Raw genomic sequence first — 10,949 nt, forward strand, 5'->3', positions numbered from 1 at the left:
CAGTTTTAACATTTACAAGTACACACCATCTACCAGAGATAGTGAAAATAACAAAATGTAGCTAACTCATCCCCAAAGAAAACAGGGTGGGCAAATGACTACTTTTTTAAAGCGGAAACATTAAACACATGTCATCCACATATACATTGTTTTGTTTTAAACAACAATTATTTTTTAATACATCTCTACACGTTTTTGCCTCACATCAAAACAGGCAAATACTCTACATACTTACATGCATTTTAGTGAAGAACTTTTCACAAGGACTTTAAAATTACATCAATGTAAAATAACATGAATAAATAACTAATGCAAACAATTTAATGCAAATAAAGTTACTTTCAACACTAACTCACCATATGTGACCCACAGTGAAAAACAAGCACGAAATAGGCATGAAAATACAAATTGAAATATAGGCCTTAAAATACTTTAAGTATCTTAAGTTGTACATCAACAATTTTTAATACCCACAATTTTTTTCTTCATAAAATGTCAACCTTTGAAGATATCTTAAAGTATTTTTCTTAAAGCATGTACTCTATGTCCGTTAACAACATTTGTTTCCATTTGGTAAACTTGAAGCAGCATAGTGGGAGTGTAAGAGGATGAGTAAAAGTCAAAATGGGAGAGAGGAAGAACAGGATGGTGAGAAGACAATCAACAAGTAACGTGTTACCAAAAGTCTGTATCAGTCTGATCAGAAAAGATAGTTTGTTAGTGTGCTGATGAACAGGTCAAAAAAAATGTCCAGGAGCTGAACAAAAGTGGCTTTGTTGATGCCAGTGAATGTGGTTATAGATGACATTAGAAACGTCTTTTATCCCTAGCATTATAGAAAGTTTAAAGTAAACAGTTGGAAATGTTGGCATGCTTCTGAAGAGATTAGAAGGAGCTGAGAGGTAAAAAGTAGCAGCTTTACATGTTACTATAATGGGGAAGTGGACCAACCACCCACATGACAGTCAAGATGTCAAGCCTGTTTTGTAGTATTTATTTCAACTTTGAGTTTCCATTTTGTACATCCCTTCAGGTATTGATTTTTAATTAAAAAATTATACTTATTGCAAAGATATAATAAATATGTTATGTTAGAACAGACAGTTCAACTTAGATTTTATGTTCTTTACACTTTAAATCAACTACTGATGCCCTGTTGTCCAAATACAATAATAATATAATGCTTAAATACCTGGGTTATTATTTACAGTACTTAATATGCTTTTGGTTTGTGTTACTTCTGAATAAAGAATCAGGGTGACACCCAGTCATCTACCTATAAATTTACAGTTGAAACAGATTATACTTGACATTTTTTTATACAGTGTATATGTATACAAACACCCACATAGATACAAAATATACTGTGTATGTATATATATATATATATATATATACTGTATATACGGATATATATATATATACTTATATCGGATATATATATATATATAATATAGTCTTAGCATATAAACTTATACAACTGATATTTTTCTGCAGAACCACCATATAGGATACAAACATCTTGCTTTACTTTGTGGACATTAAAACATGATTTCATCTTTTCCAAACTCGCTTTAATCTAATTTATCTCACTGCAGTAATATTCTAAATTAATACTGGATGTTTACTTTCTGTGCAGAGTTCTTTGAAATATGAAGTTCAGTGAACCTCTGCGGAATTAAGTAATTGAAGAAGACTTAGATGCTGAAATACGGAAATGATTCCTGCTACTGCCCAACCCTTTGTAACTGTAAGAAATTAATATTTTGTGTGCAGAATATTTTTAAAACCCCGAGCCCGTAGCTGGTTAAATAAAGAAGGCAAATAAAATAAGTTCATTCCATTTTAAGTAACCCTTAAAATTTAGATAGGGCCATTCATTGAAGGTCAACAAAAATGATATTTGTGCTTATGTAAGATGACTAAAATTTTTTAAATTAAAAATATATGTACAGGTAGGGAAAATAATAGTTTTAAATCTTATAGCCTCAAATAGTATAAACTTATTTTCATTTCTTTTTGCCTTCAGGAATCCCCATACTGGCACAGAGTGGACTTTATCCCCTAATGTTGATCCTGCTATTGATAAATTATCAGAAAAGACCTTATTTGCAGAGTTTACCAACAGGCACTTTAGAAACTTACACAGGAACTGTGGAGTTGGAAAATTTACTGTGACAGAACATGAAGAGAGGATCATGAAGGGATTGACGAAGAATGGGACAATAAAGGGGTGAAGTTCTCATCTGAAATAAATGTAGAAAAGGATGATTTGGAAAAGGTAACATAAACCCATTTGCCAACATTCATTCATTGCCTTAAAAAGACATTGGGAAGAAAAAATATACTCAGTGAATTTTAAAAGGACATTTTGCAAAGATGCATTTATGCTTCAGGAATATGGTGTGGGAAAAAGCCGGACACAGACAGGGGACATTGTTTTAAGCACCACACACGTCTTATTACAACTATTATTTACAATAAGTGAAGATACAACCCACTTTCACCACCAAAGTCCAGGCCTCTCGTAATGCCTTTTTGGTCTGCTCACTCCTCTCCTCCCGAGCTGTGTTCTTCTCCTCACCCGACTCATGCCATTGAATGGAGGGAGGCAGCCCTTTAAGCTCACCCAGACTGCTTCAGTGCCTCCCATTAGTTTCCCACTGGCCTTCTGTCAGATGTGGGCATCAAGCGCACCCGAAGCACTCCGTGTCCTGGTCTTTTCTCCCAGCACTTCCGGGTGTGGCAGGAAGTGCTGGGGGGCCTGGGCTCTACAGGCATTGGGGTGCCCTGGCGGTGACCACAGGCTTCTATAGGGTTGAGCTTCAAGCTGGGTTCATGGTCCCAAAGCCACCAGGACAGTGCTCCTCCATGGTCTGGAGGACGCAGCTCCTCCGGTCCTCCTCGTCCCGGCTGGGTACCACCCCAACCACTTGCCACAATGGTAAGAAGACTGAAACAGCTCTATTAAATACAAGTCTTCTTACTAGAGTATTTATTTCTTTATTTAGTCATCTATACCAAAACATTTGCAATGTAATGTAAACTACTATACTTGAACTTATTTACACATATTATTTATTGAATGCTATATAGTTTTTTCACCTTGTTGAATATATACTTAAAGACCTCGAAGAGGTAGAGGAACCACCATCAACAACATTTTTATTTCTATAGCTCATTTTCATACAAGGAATGTAGCTCAAAGTACTTTACACAATATAAAAGAAGGGTTACAAGACAAAAACAAAGCACAAGCTAGAAATAGTTGTACATAACTAAATAAATAATATGTAAAAATAATTTATAAAGAATCAATATGCACTTACATAACACAGAATGTCAGTGGTTATTTTTGTAGGAAAAAAGAAGGATACTATTTGTCAACCTGTACTTGCAATCTTTGGCTTTTTCCTTTCATTTATACCAAAAATAAGGTTCAACAGATTGCTTTGTAAGTTAAACACAGGGAGTTTCTATTCGCCATGTGTAATTCCTCACTTTAAAGACAGTGAAAACATTACATTAGTCCTAGTCTAGATGTGGTGAATCCTACAACAAAGTCTCATGAACATCCTTATGAGAGCCTGATTACCAGACATTTAGCCTTACAAGTAAGATGAATGACAAAACAGCTGTAGCATTTTAGAATACTCAGGGCAAATAATAGTTTCTTTTAGGGGAAATCAAGTCAGTCTCTTGCCATTCATCATCTTCCACTCTTTTAACATTCTCTCAGCAACACTCATGAGAATTGTGGCTGTGCTAACTTGCAAGTCAAACACACTTTTTAACAATCTTTTAACAATTGAACAGAGATTGCACTCCATACTATAATTTGCATTTTACACTACAATCATGTAGTCATAATGCTTATCTTTTGCTTTAAAAAACCCTAAAGTAAGCTTTTCTTTGACTGTAACTTTCCTGTTTAGACTCAAAGTAATTAATAATAACAATTCTGCTAAAAGAGTATGATGAGACATTACAGTTAATGTTATTTTTTGTAAACTTCAAGTGACAGAAGCACCACATTCACTTAGAAGATAGAAAAACCAAGCGGGCTCATCCCAACTTTTGATTCTACCAAGAAAGTCCGCACAGAAGAAAAGGTAAAGACAAGGCAAAGGTAAGCACTTTGAATTAGGAAATTATATTTGTCCTGCATATAACTTTATAAACAGAATAAAACAATGTAATTATTGAGTTTTTCATAAATTTTAACATAGCATATATAATGTGGAGAGTCTGTGTATGTAAATACATATGTTGTCTAAATATTTTAATGAGCTGAAGATATAGTTTGCATTTACTAAGGGTAAAGTGCTGGAATACACAAAACACAACACAACACTCATCTACCCTCAGAGTGTCATATCTTTATGAGAATTTACCTTTCTGCTTGTCCTTCTAGCTCACAAGTCTCTTTCCCATTGAGAGTGAGTTGTTGTTATCTATTTATCCAAATGCAACCTCATTTACATGTGGTAGATAGTGACCATTTTGAAACATTTGCTTATTGCATCCTATCTCATTCTCAAATGCTTGACAAATACATTTGTACTTTTTTGTATAGCCTCCTGCTGCCCTGGTAGCAATGAAATATATCTGTTTTTAAAGAGTACAGGTACCATCTCAGATCTCCATAACTGGACCCAAATATATCAGGTGTGAAGGGGATAACCCCAAAAGTCCTCTGTTCCTGTATGCTCTTTCTATTCCTGCCTGATTACTAAAAATCACAGGATTTGAGCTGTTGCCTCCTAATGTACCCCACTCTGCCCAGATGCTGGGACCACTTTTGCTTGGCCTGAATCACTTAAAGTAAAACATCCTTTCTCAAATTAATGTAGTTTATATGTGGCTCAACTGGACTGGAAATATTCTTTTCCTTATATTAGTTACTTAGGACCTCCCATCCCATACCTTATACCCTTCACCCACTCCTGTTCTTTAGATTTCCTTGTTTCTAAACTGAAACCCTTTATGTTCCTGTCAAACCTTAAAGTGGCACTTAAAAACGAATATATTATCATTAACTTGTTATCTTTTATATGTAATTTTAAAAATATATTTAAAAACATTGTTAATTTCCTTTAAACTCTACCTAAACAGCTTATAAATATCTTATAACTGATATAAAAATCTTATTGTTTGTCTTTTTTATTCTTACCAATGTTTGATATTCTTAAACAGGGCAAGGAAAGCACAAGGAGAAATAAAAGGCAGAAATCAATGCTGGTAAATTATAACTTACAAATTAAACATGTTTTTCAATACACAATATGCAGAAATCAAAATATAGCATGAGTCTTTTGAGTTAATTAATTTAATTAAATAATAGCAAAGAATGTTTATTATCAAATTGTAACTATATTTAATTAGCTTCCCCCACATTTTTTTTGTTTCAAGGTTTACCCCACTAACTGTGAAAAATCGTACTGCATGAAGATCAAAGCACTTATTTGAATGTTCTTTCCACATGCTTCAAGCTTCATTTATAAACAAGAGCAGTGAATTAAATTTAAAAGTGATGACTCCTTATTTTCTGTTTTCTCAAAATTAATTGAACATTTTCTGACAAAGTAAACAAAATAAAACAACAAAAAATTTAACCTGTCAGTAGTCATAAACCCAGGCAGCTGTATGAAACTATATATGAAGTGCACAATGTTATTTTACAAAGAAATTACACTTCAAAGTGCTTGCCTTAATTAATTCATTATTGTTTATAAAAATACATTCATTATGAAAGCTGTGCTGATCAGTTGTTCAAATTATTTAATTTCTGTTCTAACTATTTACAGCAACATTTAAAAAAATGACAGCATTGTCACCAAGTAATGCAATTTATACTTACATAACTTTTAGTGTGTTATTGTTGCTTCTTTCATACTTTGCTATTTGCCACCAACAATTATTCCCCCCCATACCCACCTCCTATAAAATGACCCCAGATGCGTTTTTTTGGGCCTTTCCTGAGTTGCCTGTGGCACACCATTCTCTTTGTAACGTCATTTGGCCACAATCTTCGGCCAATCCTTATATCATCTCTTCTTGCTCCTTAACACAATCCTCTGTTCTCTCCTTTGTGCAGACAAACATATCTGCACCCTTGACCTATTAGGCATTTATACTGTATTTACTTGGGGTTAACTATCATTTATGTATTACTACCAATATTATTTTATTAATACCAGCATTATGTATTTATAATGCTCCTGTCTGAACATAGTATGATAAAAAGTGATTGATTGTATAAATTACTATATTGAATGAAAAGGTAAAGGAAGACTGATATATAATAAGTATAATTTGTGCATGGTGTTGTACTGATTGAAATTCATAAGCATCAAGCAAATGAAAGAACTGTATGTATAGAAAGGGAAAAATATTTATTAGACATGACAGAAAATATTCATTCAAGAAACTGAGTGTAAAAGAAATGGCATCTTTTATCTTACAATTAATATAGTGCATAATACTTTAATGACTGCATTTGTCATTCTTTTTTTATTAATATACCCATTTAACTTCATTCCAAAATTTTTATGTAATTTTGATTACAATGCCTGTTTTGGAAACAATGGATACAAGGCGCTAACAAACTATAGGAAAACTGTCCTTCAGATATCTCACCTCACAAACCAATCAGCCACTTCCATAACTACAGTATACTAAAAGATGTGTGAGTCAACTGAATTCCTTGAATGAAACATACTGAAATACAGTGGTAACGTTGAATTTCAGGCACTCAAGTACAAGTGATGAAAGCCAGCTTTGTAACCTTTGTATGTAGTTATTAAAAAATACAGAAGAAATGCCTAATAATGCAGCATCTATTGTCACATCTTACCATTGGTATCCCTGTTTCATGCGTTCTCAGAGCGTTTGACTTTTCTGTTTGCATATGCAATTTGCAAAAGTCATTACATTTGTGTGTCCTGTTGTTAATGGAGCTATTATTTCTACGGTCAATGATCTTTTCTCTAATGCTGCTATGCACTACTATGCATTGTGTCTTTATGCGTACTCATTATATAACTAGTCATTTATTAATTTTGTATTTGCTTCTTACCTGAGAACTTGTCATAGTTTGTGCCTGCATTCAGTGAAGAAAGCTATACAAAAAAAAGAAAAGAACTGAATTGAACTGAATTGAATGCAATGCTAATGTATTTGTCCATGTGTGTTCATTTTGCTCATCCATCATTCTCTGTTTCTGTCTCACCATTTTTTTAGGAAAACCATCAAAATATATTAATAAAACTAAAAATATGTAAAGGCAATTGAACTAACAAAAAATCTCTTGTTTTAATCAAGGAGGAGGGTTTCTCCAATGAAGAATCAGAGGTAAGTCATTTAGTCAGCTGATGTTTTGAGCTACTGTAGAAAATCATATATATTTTGCACTCTCCAGAAGATTATTCATTTTTGAAATCACTGCTATGACATTTTAATGTCATAGTTGAATTTAAATATGTTAATACAGTATAATTGGGAACCTATGATGTTTTTATTTAAATTTTCTTTTTCTGGAGCAACTTAGAGAAGATGTTATTTTAAATATAATAGGCATTTTGGTTTGATTAGTAATATCATGTAGCATTTTATCTTCCAAACAGAATGTGCAATGAGTCTTTTATTACGGATCATGATGCAAACATTATTTTAGTTATTGCTTTTGGAGGCTGAAAGGCTGGCTTTACCTGAAATTGCATCTCTCGTCAAGAGAATATGTGCAGCTGAGTTATATCTACTTTTTATTTTTTCAAACATCACAAGGATAAAACAACTATTTTTACACATATATTTTAATATGTGGTTGGTTTTATTTTCATAAGAAGATTTATAAACACCAATAACAGCAATATTATTTTTCTGTATTAATTTGACTTTATACTATATAATATAGAATACCAAATATATTAAACTGTCATATTACATTTTCTAACTGCAACTGAGTGTTGCAACAGCACTATAAAATCCTTGTTTTAAAAGTTGATGTTGATGTGGATCTAGTCTTTTCATCGTGTTAATCATGTTACTTTGAAAAATAATATTACTGCATTTGTATATTAGTATTAAAAATAATATATTCTAGATGTAAATTTTAAATGATTTTTTGAATTTTCCATACTTTTTTGCCTTTTTTCAGTATTTTAAGTGATATATTTTCAGGCTTGGTGCTACATAAAGATCACATAGAGTATTCAGTCCGTGTTAATAATTTTCAACTAAAGTCATGTTTTCTGACCTTCTTTTAACAGAAGATCTGGTTATTAAAATAAACTTTTGCTGAATCTTTCTGTGACTGGTGAGAAATTGTTCAGGGTCTCTCTCTCTTCATTTCAAGTCTTCACATGGGTATACTGACCACAAATCCATGGCCTCTGAGTCAGAAGAAAATGTTTATCCAGATTTGCTAAAGGAACTTCCCATAGACATCGCTGAAAAAGAGCATCTTACATAGCAGCAGGCTCTTGTTCAGTTTAAGAACTGGGCCAAAATTGACCGACAGCATGTGGTTAAAAAGGGCCTTTATTTTAGAGTCAGGTGAGAAGAGTTTCAAAAAAACAGAAATCAAATATGGCAGCCAGGGTCTTCGAACCCGCTTTTGGGGTGGGTCCAGTTTTACCTAAATCGTAATTTAATATAAATTTATAAATAAAACAGTCAACACTTTTAAAACAAAAACCCTTTGGCCCCTTAAGCCCCTTTTAACGATTTTTGGCCCCTTTTGTTATGCTTCAGATTAGCTGGGAAAACTTGATAAGGAGACCATGTGGAATCTCAGACTTGGTCCTTTCAAACTTTTTCTTTTGCTAAAAAAAAGTTTTTTTTATTTGGTTTAAAGCTTCTTCCCCAAATGAATTAGTACAAAGGGAAAATTTACTTAAATTCCCCTTTTTTTAGCAAACAAAATATTTGATGGGAGGTTGAGTAGGAAAGGGTGGGGGGGGAGGGAGTGGGTGGGTGGGGGGAAGTGTGGGGGGCCCTGCTGATTGAAGCATTTTTCTTTGTGAAAAAAATAACCCGCCATGAGGCAGTAAAATTTTGGGTAAATGTATCATCAAAGGGAACAATACAGCAACTACAAGGGGGGAGAACAATTAAAAAACCCGGAAGAAAACTGATTTAAGCCTTCGGCCCCAAAAGTGGACAAAAAATTTGCCCCGGGTTAGAAATGCCGAATTAGTATCTAGTTCATGTCAAATCAGCAAAAAACCGGGGTTGTACATCAGGAGCTGTATTATTAGGGATATAGGTACAGCATGCATCACCAAACAAAACCCCGGGGGCTCCCACCAAAGAGCAATCAAAAAAGATGTTGCCGGTCTGGGGGATGTTTTATCAAGTTGCTCGGATCCCTAAAACCCCTTTAGAAAAATTTTAAAGAATTTTTTGTTGATTATAATGAGGAAATTAACCCAATCAATTTTGTTTATAGAAACGGAAAAATAGACTAAAATTGGCAACAACTTGGTCCCTTTTTAAATTTTATCAGGGACCCCCAAGGGGGTTAAGGGAATAAAATCCCCCCGGGGCCATGTAGGAAAACTGGGAAGGGCCCACAGAATGGGGGGATGTCGACCAAACATGTCAAACGGAACATTTAAAAGGGGAAAAATTAAAAACCATAACAAATTTATTAAACAAAGTGCCAGTCCAGTCAGGGTGGAAGGATGTCAAGCAATTTAGCCCTATGGCACCCACCAAAAAAAGTACTGAGAAATCAGAAAAATTGATTTTTGGAAGCTAAACAGGAAAATTAAGGGAAAATTTTGGGAAACAAAAGAGGAGGGGATATTCCAACATTTGTGCCACTAGAGGAAGTGAGGTTTAAAAACAGGTATAAATACCTTCATCAGTCTGGAACATTGGGAGTCATGGAAATGGGGAAAAAAAGAAGGAAAATGTAATTTAGATGTTTGGGAATAGGGAAGAGATAAAAAAGGCAAAGGGGCAAAAGGAAAGGGAGTAGGATCAGATAAGTTAGAAAGGGGAAAAAGGGGACGTGGCCAAATGTCCCCTGCTAACCATCATGCAAAGGTGTTCCTTGTCTGGCAATATAATACCGCCCAAAACGGTTCGCCCCCCATCCCCATTTCTAAAATGGAAGAAGAGGGGGAAATATTCATGACCTTGAGGGGGGGGTTTGGGAAGGGGAAAGGAGAGGTGTGTGTGGGGGGGAAAGGGGGATTTGTAACGGGGTTCTCAACCAATTTGAAATTTTCCCCAGAGGATCTTTTCCCAATCATCCCCCAAAAATTGGGTTCCCTGAATCATGAAAAGGGTTCTTCGGAATGATAAAAGGGTAACAATGGTATTGACATTCAAGGGATTTTTTTAGCGATATTTCGACCATACTTCTGGGCCTTATAGGGTTGTAAACCCCAGTCATCAGTTCAGTATTAGCCAAAACCAGCCCCATGCCGTTTATTTCCAATCCAGGTTTTAACTTTTTCCCCATTTTTCAGACCAGTTCCACTGGATTTTTCGATCGCCCCCAATCAATAATAGAACAGAAACCCACCGTGATGGGGTGATTCGAAGGGGTAAAAGGGACCAGAGGCGCGGGGAGGGAAAGACATAGTAGGACCCCAACAAGGGTGCCATTTTTTGCAATGTGAGATGGTAAAGCGGCAGTCCCTAATTTTTTAACGATTTGTCTGCAGAACTTGGAAAGTCCTTCCCCCGGGGGGTGATGAAATTTTTCCGGTATCTCTAGCCGGGAACCCGGCCTGATTCACCGCATGGACTTCATTCAAGAAGCCAGCCCCGAAAGAAGATCATTGTCCCAGTAGGGTGTAATCCCTATGACCATCCGTGGCGGGCCACCCCGCCAAATTTCGAATGGCCCCCAATGTGTTTTTTCCCCCAACCCATCAAGGCCAGGGCAGACATCGGCCATTTAAATTTTTTAACAGTTTTTAGCCAATTTGTTA

General features: G+C 35.0%; 1 long non-coding RNA gene across 1 annotated transcript; it reads left to right on the top strand.

The window, feature by feature from the left end:
• The first annotated feature begins 4,101 nt into the window (after positions 1-4,101).
• On the top strand, positions 4,102-7,354 carry LOC120522637. The gene is made up of 3 exons (XR_005632454.1): positions 4,102-4,129; positions 5,197-5,241; positions 7,324-7,354. It is a non-coding gene; the product is annotated as an uncharacterized LOC120522637 (long non-coding RNA).
• The last annotated feature ends 3,595 nt before the right edge of the window (positions 7,355-10,949 follow it).

The sequence above is a fragment of the Polypterus senegalus genome, unplaced genomic scaffold (assembly GCF_016835505.1).
Source record: "Polypterus senegalus isolate Bchr_013 unplaced genomic scaffold, ASM1683550v1 scaffold_3221, whole genome shotgun sequence".
In the NCBI taxonomy this organism is placed as follows: Eukaryota; Metazoa; Chordata; class Cladistia; order Polypteriformes; family Polypteridae; genus Polypterus; species Polypterus senegalus.